General features: G+C 35.3%; 1 non-coding gene across 1 annotated transcript; it reads left to right on the top strand.

Annotated features, from left to right (window-relative positions):
* The first annotated feature begins 9,218 nt into the window (after positions 1–9,218).
* Positions 9,219–9,307, top strand: TRNAI-UAU (transfer RNA isoleucine (anticodon UAU)). Its single transcript is given in 2 exon segments — positions 9,219–9,256; positions 9,272–9,307. It is a non-coding gene; the product is annotated as a tRNA-Ile (tRNA).
* Positions 9,308–12,648: the final 3,341 nt, after the last annotated feature.

Raw genomic sequence — 12,648 nt, 5'->3', positions numbered from 1 at the left:
AGGTATATATCACAAAGATACAACCATAAACATAGATCTGGATCCAACCATATATAGATGCCTTCCTTCTTTATTATTGATCCCTATATGTACTATTACATTGAGGGATTACATCACTACATTACCATGGATCCAATACCATGGTTTCCAAAAAACAAGGGAATATGGTCCAAAACCATTCAACTTTTACAATATTATATGATTTTACAAAAAAGGGAGGGGCTTCGCCGTGAAGCCCCTATACTGCGTGATGAGTTTGTTGTGCGGTCCTTGTTGTGTTTCGCTACTCTGTTGTGATGGTCCACTTTGCACTCCATGACATCCTTTCTACTGCGCGCTCTATCCACAAAATTCAGATTCCTTGCTCAAAATCTGGCCAAGTTGGGTTGCGCTCAACACTTAGCAATAAAATTTGTGTACAACATTTAACGTAACAACACTCAACTCAAATGAAACCTTCAACTCTTCTAATATATTCCAAAGGATAATTCTAGGCACTATATTAGAAACTTTCTTAAAATCAATAAAGCAACATAAATGATCAGATTTATAATTAGCACATTAATTTTAGACGATCTTCACTAAAACTAGGTGGTCCAAGGTTGATAGCTTTTACATCTATGTTGGCCTTTAGCCCTTTTATCATAACTTTCTAGCGACATGCCAATGCTTTTTTCCAATATAATTCCATATAACTTAGCTAAAAGAGGGCTAATCGTAGTGATCCTATAAATAGAGGGGTTTATTTTTTTCCTTACCTTAAAAAATAAGAATAATAATGCTTTGAGTTCACATTTTAGGGAAACAATTCTCAAATAGGGGATTGAAGAACTTGTGAATGTAAAGGATGAAAGACAATAACTCAAATTTTTAATTTTTTTTGTCTAATAGCCATTGATGTCTTTAACTTACCTTTTACAAGACATTAAACCCAAACTCTGTATCCTTCAAAGTAAAAATATTACTTTATAATAAGTGTTTTCCCAAAACATTAACATATATATGAAATTCATAAAGCTTCATACGATAAAATGCAATCCCTCCCAAAAAAAAAATCATATTTATTATTTTCATTAAATTTATGAATTAAGATTTCTCTCCACAATTTTTTTAAGATCTAATTTAGAAAATGTAAATACATTTCCTATTTATATGATATACTTTTTCTTTTAATTAAGACCTTTTTTTTAATGTAAGTTGAAGTTTTCTTTGTTGTTTCACAAAGTTACATAAATCATGAGTGGTTATCGCTTCCCACATAGGAAACCAAACTAGACACATAATATTTTTTTTTGATAATGTCCAAAAGATAGTTGTCCCTACAAATGGAAAATCAACTAAGAGACTAACAAAATTACAAACTAGAGTTTTTAACAACATAAAAAATTGACGACGTAGGACTATAAAGGAGAGTTGTTGTCCCAAAAATGGGAAAACTAGCCAAAGAAGTAGCTATAAGAGAAACTAGAGAATTAAACAAAGTAAGCAAAACAATAGATAATAGAAACTTGTCAGTCATGAAGATAAGGAGGTGTCCATATCTATGGCGTGGTCTCCGTCCATAGATTAGGATGTAGACTTTGGGCCTAGAGGCAAGCTCATTTAAAGGCCAACTAGACAACGCTCTACATCAATCAAAAGCAACATCAACTCTTGTAGCTTACACATGAGATTGTCTCAAGCATCCCATCTATAAACCAACATCTTCCCCAACGATAAATTAACGTGCTAATATAAAATCAATGGTGTACACTTAGTGATTTTGTCTTCCTCTTGTTTTCATCATGTTAGGGATCCAAGCTGCTATGCTATTAAGAACCTCCGAGTTTAGAATGCCTTGGTGCCTGTGATGAACCTCATTTTTTTGTTCTTGAAATTTGAATTAAATCTCCAGGGGGGTGTGGTGTGGCTCAAGTAGTGGCATACAAAAGAATCAATGTGAAACCTAGCTTATAAGCCCCCAATGCTACCCCAACCTCCTCCACCTCTACGACAATGGGTGTTCTTGTGTGTAATTGCTTTTGCTGGAAGGAAAAAACGAGTGGGACATAGGAGTCCTAGAGCCAAGGGATTAATGAAGTCCAAAGAAGAGGTTGATGTTGTGCAAGAGAATGAAGGTAGAGTTGGTTACCACCACTGCATGCTCCTTGTCCACCTTCAATTTTGACGATGGTGCGAGGAAGCCCAATGATAGGTTTATTAAGCTGAGAACGAGGAAAGGAGCATGCCCAGGAAAAAGTCATTGCAGAGGGAGGAAACAATAGAGGAGAAAAAGCATAAACGAGGAAGGTTAGCATATAGACCAAGATGGAGAAATCACCCTCGATGAAAGCTTTAGAGGAAAATTCATGTAGTGCATTGGGCGAGGAGGGTGGTGTCGGTTCAAGGTATGCATTAGTAGAGTAGAAAGAATTGGTGACACACTAGAGTGGGATGTGGCTCGTAGCCTAATCCTACTATCCACAAACTAGTCGCATCCATCATTAAACACCCCCATCAAGGATTTTAATTTAGAATTTATAGTTATTTAATATATTTTTGTTTTTAATCAAAGTTTAAATATTTCCCAACTATTGGTGTCCTCCATTGGCAAGCCCCATAATAAAAATAACTTCACGTTTCCGACCTCTTTGAGTGCACAAGGCCTACATACACTTCTTGCCAAGATGTCGGTTACCATCATGCAAATAGGAAGTGGGTTAATGACAAGTTTGAGCTAGTATGTGCAAGATTTATGGATGATTCCCTTTTCTAACATGCATAATTGCATTTTCATTCTTTCTTGCAGATCCTTAGCAATGGAGGCAACTTTAGGAATTTTGAATGTTTGTTTCACAGTACTTGTTTACTTGTGAGTTTTTTTTTTTTTTTTTTTTTTTTTAATGAAGATAAGGTTTTTTCTTTCCTTTTTTCTCTAGCTCTCCTTCATTTTCTTATTTGTAGTCTTCTCCTTTCATTTTGTCTCTATTTAGAATTTCTTTGTGCAATTCGATTCTTCGTTTATCCTTTGTTTAGTATTCTCTCTCCCCTAGGCCCTCAAGCTCCTTCTTGGATTCCTCTCAAACTTTTCATCCTTTGTTGTCTCAGTCATCCCTCAATGCTCTCCCATGGAGAGTGGCTTCTCCTATTGCTTTCTCACCCTTCTATTCTCATCCTTTTCACATATTCTACTCTTTCATCCAGGCTTCCTCTCCCCGTCGTTATGCTCACATCGCCATCATTATGGATGTTTCCTTCTGCTCACATGCATAATTGCATTTTTATTCTTTCAAGCAGATCCTTAGCAATGGAGGCAACATCGGGAAATTTAATTGTTGATTTCATAGTTGCTTGTTCAGAAGTGAGTTTTCTTACATAGATAAGGCGTTTTCTTTCCTTTTTGCTCAAGCTCTCCTTCATTTTATTATTTGTAGTCTTCTCCTTTAATTCTATCTCTATTTAGGATTGCTTTGTGTAGTTTAATTCTTCGTTTATCCTTTGTCTAGTATTCTCTCTCCCCTAGGCCCTCGAGCTCTTGTTTGGATGCCTCTCAAACTTTTCCTCCTCTATTGTCTCTCATCCTTCATTGCTATCTCTTGGAGAGAGGTTTCTCATGTTGTAACAACCCCGGGGTAAAGTTTCATGTAATAAATGATAATAAAGGAAAAATAAGACCAAGTTCACGAGACACGTATTCCAAGCTAAATGTTGGGAAAACACTTTAGTGGGAATCCTTGAGGTTTATTTATGGCTATGGAAATTAGAAAAGACATTGGAAAATGAAAAGAGACAATAATTGACATTTAATCATGAAAACTAAGGAAAATAGAAGAAAAAGAAGGCAAAGAGACACAAATATGCATGTAAGGGAAATTAGAGAAAAATGAAGGAAAATGAAGAAAAAATAGACATCAATGATAAAAATCCATTGGAAAAACAATTCACAATGTTTGTGAGTTTAACTTTTGGCTCTTTTACACTCTTGCACACTTAGATCATTCTTGGAGCACTTTAGCATTCACTTGGATTTGGAAAAAGGAAAGCAAGCAAGCAAATGAAGCAAATGGCAAGAAAATGAAAGCAAGTGAGCACAAGGAGAAGGTTGGATCAACAACTTCAGTAGGAATATTTTGCAGATAACAAGTTGCATGTGTGATTTCCTTGCTGGGATGTGAATGCATGGTACATGAATTTGTGTATTTGCTATCATTGGCATCGATCTTTCCTGGTTTGACAGTGGTTTCAACCTTGCCTTGCCATTTCCTAGATAGCCATGGTGTGACGGGATTCATTCTTGGTTGAGCTTTAGATTTCTATAAGGTTTTGGAACCAGGTGAGGTGGTCTCAAGAAAATCCCAAGGGTTGGTAGTGGAGATGGTTTTCTACGGGAAGCCCTCAACTGGTGGGTGGAGACAAGAAAATTCCTCAAGGTATGGTGAAGAAATTATGTGGCATCCAAGCTTGGTTTTGATTTTGTGATCTCGAGACCAGTTTAAGTGAGATCATGGTAGCTTTAGGGTGAAGGTGGTTTAACCTCTGGTGTCCCTAGCTGATTATGCCTTGGTTTATCCCATGAGATCCAACATTCATGCTTGGAATATTGCACGAGGGTAATTGGATGAAAGAAATATTTGGTTCAACACAATCTATGGCCAGGTGGTATGTGGAAGTCCCTGATTTGGTTGGATTTTGAATAAGTTAATATGAGCTATTATTGTAATATAATTAATAAGCACATGTACATGTTACTATGTGGATTTTATGGCTGATTTGTCATGGTTTCTATTTTAGTTATATGATGGTTATAAACATGGTTAGATGATGTGCTCTAACTATGACTCTTGTTCATGATTTGATAGTTTATTGAGTAGTTGATGAATGCATGGGTTAACAAGTGTTGTTGCAGCTAGCTTGATAGGGCATTGAGCCTTCTTAGTGATTCTTATATGAATTTCAAAAGTTTATGATCATATACATGCATCCATGACTAGTAGCTTTCATGCTTACCATATGTTTGACAAAATGTCTATCATGTACTAGGCATGTTCTGGTCAAGATCTTGTTCAAGTTTTGAATGGTTAGCCTTGTTATCACCTTATTTATGTTTATGTAAACTTATAGGTAGTTCTAGGTAGTGGTATGGAGGCTTTTCTGAAAAAGTGTCATAGATCTCGCAACTGCATGCACAAAACAAGGGATTTTTGGTCACAACTGCTGACAGACAAGCTTGTGCGTGTGGTTGGAGCCTCATAACTGCATGCATAGTGTGTCAAGGGTGTGATTGGGGTGTTAGGTCAATGGAAAAGAGTCTTAGCTCAAGGATTTACCACCTTGGGTAGCTATCAGGCTCCTGAGTGGTCTGAAGTTTTTAAGGGACGTAAGTTTGTGTTCGGATAGTCGGCTCCACTTCCATAACTGGAATTTGGAGGTTGGGTCATATCATAGTGACACTTAATGCATGTTTACCGTGGAGAGTTTGTAAAAGTTGGGTAAATATAGGAGGAGGCATCACACCTATCGTCTGCTAGCCCTTCTAATATGATCCTTTTCACTTATTTCCCTCTTTCATCCAGATTTCCTCTCCCTGTCCTTATGCCGATAGGTGGTCCTTCTTCATGCAATACCCATTGAGGTAGGAGATATCAACCTAAATCAAGAGCATCCTAGGGGCCAAGAGGTTAGTAGTAATTTATTAGGAAAATACTCAACAACCAATTCATCAAGAAATAGACACAACCAAATAGGAAGCACAAGGATAAGGTCACTTTATCTCTAATACTAAAGTGGCTCACAAGGTGGGACATTGGGTCCTTGACATAGGGAATCCATGTACTAGGCATACTTGATACCTCCAAACCATCAACTAATACTAGCATATCAATAACATAATGGGAAAGGTTCTAATGGAGAGGTCTAAAGCATAACAAGAGATCCTTCTCTGTAATGATGAACTGAAACTTTAGCTCAAGAAATTGATTGATTTGGAGTTCTCCACTTCAAAGGAGGTCATAGCTGATCCTGAGCCCATACAATTAGAATCCTCTACTACATGAATGTTTAGCATTTTAGTCACTATTTTCTTTTTAATAAATAATTATATAGCCATCGAGGATAGCTTTAGTGACATGGTTGTACAATAATAATGTTGATACTATTCTTTTTTTTTAATAATAATGTTACAAATTTCACGGGTCAAACTTTCTTTGTTCTCTATTTTGAGCAATACAAAATCTTGTCGAACTTATTTTAACAAAAAAATAAAGTTAATTAATTTTGTAATTACATAATATCATTTTTTCCTTTTCATTAAGGTATATATATATATATATATATGGTTTTTAATTATTTATTTTGCAAAAGACTCGTTAAAGACTTTTTCTCATAGTTTTTCTAATCATTTTGTAATTAATATATTCTAGGTGATTTCTAAACTTATTTGATTGCTTAGATCCATCATATCTTTGATTAGATATGGTCACAATTAAAATTAGATAGATTCTTAAAGTTAAATCAATGCATCTAATGTAAGCAATTAGTATAATCCAGCCTAGATCCATCTCAATTTAGTATAATCCTCTCTTTTTACTATTCTTATTATAGATCCTTCTATTCTTATTGTGGATCTTTTATAGAAAAAATTAAACTCCAAATTTCTTATTGTGAATATACCCTTCTACTATTCTTATTGTGGATCTATATAATTAATAAAATTAATATAAAACTAATTATAATTATAACTAAATTATATATATATATATATAATATTTTTCCTTATGAAAAAATAACATGTTAGGTATACCTCTATACCCTATACACTAATTTGATGGAATATAACCTTTTATATATATATATATTTCATATTCTTATTCTATGCACTAATTTAATAATTTGATATTCAAATTGAGTATAACCTTTTATATATATATATATATTTCATACGAATAGGAAGTGACGTGATTTTTAATATAAAGTCATGAAGTAGGATTTAATATTAAATTAAGTTTTGATTATTTTTTAATTTTGGAAAGCCATGCATCATTGTCATCACATCGGAGGTTTGAACCCAAGCATCTCTGCATAAATGTATAAGTAAACCTGAAGAAGTGAAATCCTTGCTGGCATGCAGTAATCAAAGGTAGAAAGTGATTGGACAAATATTTCAATCTAGAAGATATTTTTTCAAGCTCTTGAGGTAAGACAGCAAAAGCAGCAGCACTCTCAACGAATTGTTACCTACTTACAGAGCTTCTAAATTGCACAGGTTTCCAATCCAGCTGGGTAATTCTTTTAAGTTCGCTCCACAGAAGCGTAAGCTTTAAAGGACTGTTGATGTGTGGCCTGGTGGACAATTCTTTCACATTCCTACGGTGGATATCTAAGATAACTAGGGTTGTAATATTTCCAAGCGTGGCGCAGGAGATGACCAATTTTAGGGAAAAACTCAAATTTATACGGTTGAGTCGAGTTAAATTACCAAAAGAATTTGGAGGAATTTGTAAGCTTGAAGCAACATACAATTCAATGTCCAAGAAGTTTGTTCACCTTTCAAAGAATCAAGTTTTGATAGGGTGTTGTTTATTGAAGTGGTAAATTTGGATTATATTTTTGATATTGGAATTAGATTTAGCATTATCAAAAACTGATCTTAATCTTGAAATTTAATAGTTATAATTTAAATTTCCCAAAATGTATTCATGCAGCTTTTGATTGGTGGGGAAGACAAGAGGAATCTAAGCATCCAATCCTTCCCATTGTATTATGGTGTGTCTGGAAATGGAGAAATCTAAAGATTTTTGAAGACACAAATCTCCCTTTCAAGTCTGTTTTGTTAAGCATCTACACTCTCTATAAATCGATCCAAAGATAGGACTAAGAGCCAAGCAGGTTCTTGGTTTGGAGCGGTGCGGAGTGCCTTCGACCTGGGGTCCAGGTGATCTACCGGCCTCCTTCACCTGGGGAATTCTGCTGCCCTGTTTTCTGCATTGTCAAGTTTCCTCCGGCGGATGTGCGAATGGCAGCCGATTAAGTTCTGAGTGATATTTCGGGCTCAGCTCTTTTCGCTGTTTTTGGCTATGTTTGTCTTATTAGTCCATCTATCTGCGTGTTTCGGCGTTCATATGTTTTATATGTTTTTTTGTTCTCCGCTCATCTCATTATGCTCCTATATGGATGCCCAAGGTTTTAAATGTGACTTTCATTTTCCATGTAAAATTTGTACAAATCTGTCTTTCTTGAGTCTGGTCACCATTTTTATGGGAACCACAAGCTACTCTGTACTCTACAGGTTATGTTGCATATATTGCCTCAATATATTTATATCGCTTTTTCTTCTGAAAAAAAAACTTAAATTTCCCAAAATTTCTTCTAAATTTTATCAAAATCATCTTACTGCATTTTTATTATTTTCCAAACAAATTTGAAACCTCTTTAACTACACATTTTGATTTTTTTTTTAAACCAATACAAAATTTCCACTAATAAAAAAAATTTAAATTAAAAACATTCTTATAAAAAAAATTTAAATTAAAAACATTCTTATAAAAAAGAATTGACAGTGCAAAACTCTAACCAATATCAAAATAGCGTCAGAGGTTTCAAAAAGCATAAATAATCCAATATTATTTCATTGCAGTTACATAAATCTTAAAGAATTTCATTTCGTTACAGTTGCATAAGTCTGAGTATTTCAAGGAGTGTAGTTCACAGAATTCTTCAATGAAACTTTTGAGTGTGGCTCCGGGCCAAGAAACCACTGATATAATAATCTTTCCAAGGTATTTCGACTGTCCTATGGACTTGGGGAAACTTGAAAAAGAGGAACCCCAGATATGTAGCTATAGGAACAACAGAGGAGCCATAGGGTTTTAGTTTGTTGTGACAGCCAATTGGATTTAATCTTGAATCTGTTCAGAATAACGCTCACTAATGACAGATTGTTCTTCAAAAAAAACCAAAAACAAAAACTTGAATAATTACCTTTTCATACCAAATAAAATGAAAGTCAGAAAAGAAAAATAAACATTGCTCTCAACCACTTCTAATACTTTGAAGTGCCGTCACAATTTCAACCAGTATGTATCCTTTGTATCTGTCACAGATTTCATGTATGTTCGACATCTAATATTGAAAATAAATTTTCCAAAAAGAGTAAAGTAAGAAAAATAATCAAACGCATGATAACTTGAGTTCAATTTTTGTACATCTAATTTCATGAGTTATGCACCTGATGTAAAGTAGCTGGTCCCGTAGCTCAGTTGGTTAGAGCATTGGTCTTATGGCCCAGGTGAGTTCAAGCCGAAGGTCGCGGGTTCGAGCCCCGCCGGGACCATTTTAGTTATGTTGTCAATTTTGTCGAAACTGATTCCATTTTTGCCGTTCGCACTCTGCGAAATCATGTCGAAGGTCGCGGGTTCGAGCCCCGCCGGGACCATTTCAGTTATGTTGTAATTTTTGTCCAAACTCATTCCATTTTAGCCGTTCGCACTCTGCGAAATCATGTCGAAGGTCGCGGGTTCGAGCCCCTCCGGGACCATTTCAGTTATGTTGTCATTTTTGTCCAAACTGATTCCATTTTGCCGTTCGCACTCCGCGAAATCATGTCGTCCCGATGGTGTTGGAAAGAACTGCGAAGGGGATGAAAAAGTGTGCTATTCTGGTAGAGCAGAGTAATAAACGCTAATGATCACATTAAAATCTCATTAATCCATTCATATAATTTTGACAAAACGAAAAAAAATAAAATTTCCAAGGCTTATTTAACCTTAGCTTTGAATTAGGCTTACTTAAAATCCCAAATTTCCTTTAATGCAATTGTTATTTATAACCAATCATCACCAATGCTATATAGTGTTCATACAAGGTAGGGTTTTCACTATGCTATTAGTGTACATACAAGGTAGGGTTTTCACTATGCTATTAGTGTACATACAAGGTAGTGTTTTCAAAAAGTGAAAATGTTGTAATTTAAATTGTGTTGGGAGTGGAAAAATGTGAAATGGAGAATTTAATAAATTATTTCCTTTAATGCAATTCTCAATTATAACCAATCATCACCAATGCTATGTAGTGTATATACAAGGTACGGTTTTCAAAAAGTAAAGAGGTGAAAATGTTGTAATTTTTAAAAAGTGAAGAGGTAAAATTGTTGTAATTTAAATGGTGTTAGGAGTGGGAAATTGTGAAATGGAGAATTTAATAAATTAATAATAATTATATAAAATGTTGGAATGATGTTTATTTAATTATTGTTATTAATTAAGTCAATAGGTTTTTTATGGTGAGGTTTTTTTCTCGACATTGTAGCAGATTCGTTGGTTTAGCAAGAATATACCATTTCGATGGTGCTTATTGACTCAATTTTTATCGACGATGTTTTACAGTGTGAATGATCATTTCGCCTTTTCAGACGTGTCAGATATTGAGGATGAGATGGTGATTTGATGGTTCAAGGTAGCTACCGACTCATCCATATGATCTAAAGAACATTTGCCCTCTGTGTCGACATTACCTCTGCCATAAATGGGAGTGATGTCCATATCCTTGACCTCTCCTTTGCAAATGAGACATTCTCTGAGATCAGAATGGAGATAGATCCATTGATGAAGACATGACTAACAGAAAGTGCTCGCAAGCTGTCCATATCCTTGACCTCTCCTTTGCAGATGAGACATTCTCTGAGATCAGAATGGAGATAGATCCATTGATGAAGACATGACCAACAGAAAGTGCTCGCAGGCTATAACGACAAGATCGTTGGCCCCTTGCGCTTTTAGCCCCTTCCTGCATTTTTTCGCCATATGACCGATGGTTGTGACCATTGGCTTAGCCTTAAGGTGCTAAGGATTTTTGTTCGTTGTCGGGGGCTATTTTCCTTTGTTAAATTCTTTAAGCTTGAGGTTTTGTTGATTGAGACAAAAACAATTTCCTCGAAATCCCTCAAAAAATAGAATGATTACAGTATGAATGCGATAGTGGGAAAGATGCGATGGAAGTAGGTCCAACGAATTGGCCAAATCAGTGTCCTGATGAGAATAATCTCGTTGGCTTGAGTTTGTTTGAAATCGAAATAGTCATGGAACGAATTTGACCCTTGCTGGATGAATCGTATTGGTGGTAGACAGAATTAGTTTAAACGTTGGCCTTGATCCAAAGCTCTCTATTACAAAAGGCAAAACCAATAAGAGATTTTCCATTTAGAAATGGCGGAAACTATAACAACCAACAGACTTTTATTAAAACAAAAGCAATGGAAAAAGAAAATCGTATTAACAATTATATACACATTGGCCCCCTAGAATGGACAGGTGTTAGGAGCTGAGTGGTATCAGAGAAATCAAAATCAGAGCTTTTAACATTGGACGCAAAAGAAAAATGCCAATATGCGATATGGAGTAGACGTGATACTACATTTTCCTCTTTTTAATAACTGAATCACATCCATTTTATTGACGATTTCCAATGGTCACACATCACAAAAGTTGTGATATGGACGGATGTGAAATTATAATTAGACGGAAATTAATACATATCAGGTCCAGATTAACTTGACAATCAACGAAGTAACACGACAACATATCGCAATATTGGCAGGATGGCATATCAGAGGTGAATGAAATATCACAATCGGAGATCAGAGGTTGAAAGGATATCACAATTGGAGATCAGAGCTTTTGGAGTGGAATACCTTCGAAAAGTTTCGATCCATCTGGACGCGATAATTTATAGAATGCAGTTGATTATTATATCAGATCCGGGACTAGAGTCACTATATCGCAAAAGTTTCGATGGGGCACTTTGGAGGTGAAACGTGACAAAAAAGTAGGGCATATCGGAACTTTGGGCCTGAGACCATATCGTAAGTTTTTATAAGAGCTAACCATGAAAAAAATAGATATCCATATTTCCTCGATATATATAATAGGTGCATTATAAAACATTAGCTTTGTGATATGAACTTTGGGTTATAATAAGGTCAGGACTTTGAGATATATTAACATATGAATATGCGGACTTTGGTTTATATATTATATGCTTAGACTTTGGATTATGTTATATATGACAAGAGTGAGTAGTAACTAACATTTAGAGCGAATAACTTAGCTAATAATCGACCACACAATAATCCAAGACTTTTATGAGCGAAATCTCAGGAAATCGTTAGTAATAATGAAGGCGTTTATTCTATAAAAAACCATTAATTCTCCACATTTGGCCATTTATTGATAAAGTGTGAATTCGCATGGGTCACATTGTTTGTCAACATATCGGAAAACTTTATCGGCGGAAATTCATTGTTGCATCATGATTTGGACCTTGGGGGGAGGCCCTCAAGATCTAAAAGATTGAAATGGATCTTGGGGGGTAGGCCCCCAAGATCTGAAAAATTGAAATTTCCAGAAGAAAAATAAGAGAATGCCCAATAAACAAAACCACAAAGAAACTTTTTATTAAAACAAATAATAATGGTAAGGACTACATTGTGGTGGACAATCTGTCCTTTTACAAAATGTGACTTGTTACTTATAATATTTTTCAATTACAATACCACGGGTCAATTCCATGGGTGAATGAATAACATGGGTGGATGTCACAATACCATGGGTCAATTCCATGGGTGAATGAATACCATGGGTGGATGTCACAATACCACAGGTTAATTCCATGGGTGAA

The sequence above is a fragment of the Pinus tabuliformis genome, chromosome 1_1 (assembly GCF_031772625.1).
Source record: "Pinus tabuliformis cultivar Carrire ecotype Pingquan chromosome 1_1, CPIR1, whole genome shotgun sequence".
NCBI lineage: Eukaryota > Viridiplantae > Streptophyta > Pinopsida > Pinales > Pinaceae > Pinus > Pinus tabuliformis.
The sequence above is the reverse complement of the archived record's forward strand: the minus strand, read 5'-3'. Positions and strand labels throughout refer to the sequence as shown.